Source organism: Lepidothrix coronata, unplaced genomic scaffold (assembly GCF_001604755.1).
Source record: "Lepidothrix coronata isolate B3197 unplaced genomic scaffold, Lepidothrix_coronata-1.0 Scaffold44, whole genome shotgun sequence".
Taxonomy (NCBI): Eukaryota; Metazoa; Chordata; class Aves; order Passeriformes; family Pipridae; genus Lepidothrix; species Lepidothrix coronata.
Genome location: NW_016690224.1, coordinates 3,819,119 through 3,821,215, shown reverse-complemented (window position 1 = coordinate 3,821,215; position 2,097 = coordinate 3,819,119).

The following is a 2,097-nucleotide window of genomic DNA, read 5'->3' as shown; positions in this document are numbered from 1 at the left end:
AGAGGTCAGCCCCACTTGGGGCAGACCCCAAGCCCATCCCAGAGACTTAGACACCCACAACCCCCATGTCTCCTCCCTGCACCCTGCTGGCAATCACCTGTCCTGGGCAGGCCAGGAGCCAGCCAACACCATCCCTGTGGGATGGGCACTCCCCACGCTGGGCTCTCTTGGGGCAGCAACACCAAACCTGCCAGGAAAGCAAATTCAAGAGGAACTTGGAGGGGAATTGAGTTTCTTTCATCCATCTCTTGTTCCCATGGACATACCAGCATAGGCAGTGATGGCCTAAACAAAACAGTGGTCCTGCTGCTGGCAAAAGGAGCCTCATGTCTCCCAGTGCTGCCGGGGATCTCCCAGCACTGCCAGCCCTGGGTTCCAGCATTTCCTAAGACTTGATTCGATTCATAGAATCATGGAATCATTCAGATTGGAAAAGACCTCTAAGATCATCAAGTCCAACCATTAACCCAGTACCACCATGTTCATTGCTAAACCAAGTCCCCAAGTGCCACATCCACACATTTGCACAGTCCTTCCCTCCTGCTTTTTGGCAGGGAGCTGGCAGCAGGACCTGACCCCTCCTGAGGTGCCAACAGAAACTTTGCACCCCAAAACAACTTTATTGGCATTGTGTGGGATCACATGAGCTCTTCCAACCCTCACACCAAACCGCTGCCCCCAGCCTTGAGGGCAAAGCTCTGCTCTGCTCCCCAAACACCCTCTCCATGGGACGACCTCTGGCCAGCTTTGTCACACAAAAAACAAATCTGGTTTGCTTTTTTTATTGCACATGACTGGGTGATTTCCCCAGGTCATGCAAGCCCCAGAGCCTTGTGCCAGGAGGAAGTGCTGTCTCTGTGGGGACGTGGCAGGAGCAGAGTGAGTGCACCTGGAGCTGATGAAACACCTTATCTGGAGAGACCTGGGCGACGTGGCACAGCCGGAGGGGACAGGTCCCCGCCTGTTCCCCCCTGCAGCTGCAGCCCCACAAACAGCCACGTTCCTGGAGGCAGCAGGGCTGAAACTCAAAAGCAAGAGCAGGGGCCCAGAATAGCCCAGCCCAGGCTGGGGGGAGCGGGGCAGAGCCAGACCCACTGGGGCGGCCGTGGGGGGGGATGGCACAGTCCTCTCGCTTTGGTCCTGCAGTTGTGCCAAGCTCCATGGCCTCTGCCCTGCCTGAGCTGGGGGTGCAGCCCTCAGGAACCTGCAGGGGCAGCTGGTGGTTCCTGCACCCCATCCTGACATTCCCCCCGCTCACGTAGCCGCCTGCCCTGAAAGACTCGGGGAAAGGCTGTTCAGAGCCCAGGCTGTGCCACGCCAGCACTGCCCCCCTATTTCCCCCCAAAGCCAGCCTCACCGTGCAGCTGGGTGGCTGTGGGGCATCCCCTGGCTAAATTTATCCCTCACCCACTACAGTCCCCAATCAGAAATTTGAAAGGGTGCCCCAAAAAGGGAAGTGAAACTGTCTCCAGTGGGTGCTGACGTGTGAAGAGAAGCAAGCACCACACCCTGACTTGGCTCAGCCTAAGATGGTGGCAGCTCTTGCCTCTGCCTTGCCAGGCTGTCACCTTGCAAGGCCATCACCTTGTGGGGCCGTCAGTCCCTGAGGTGGGGAGAGAGGTCTTGGGCTGGCCTGATGCTGCCCAAAATGGGCAGGGTGGGTGGTGGTGGTGGTGGTGAACCAGCTGGATGGTGGACTCACTGGGGGCCACTGCCAAGGCTAGTGGGACTCTGTGCCATGGCAAGGTGTGTGTTCACAGCCTGGGTGACCCCTGAAGGGTCTCTGGCAGGACCCCCAGTGGGGTCTTGCCTAACAGGGTGGTCCCTGCCCCAGTGTGGGATGTCCCAGCTGCTGCACATGCTCACACATATATGCACACACACACACACACACACACACCCTCCAGTGATCCCAGTGCATCCAGGCCCACCAGGCTGGGCACCACTGACCCCTCACCTGTGGGGTTTGGGGCCAGGGGAGACAATGACACTGCTCCCATCATACCCTTCTCACCCTGGGCCACCACCACAGGGGGACCAGCCTGAGGCTTCCTGCTGCTACCCTGCTGCCAGGTCACCCTGAATCCTCTCTCATTA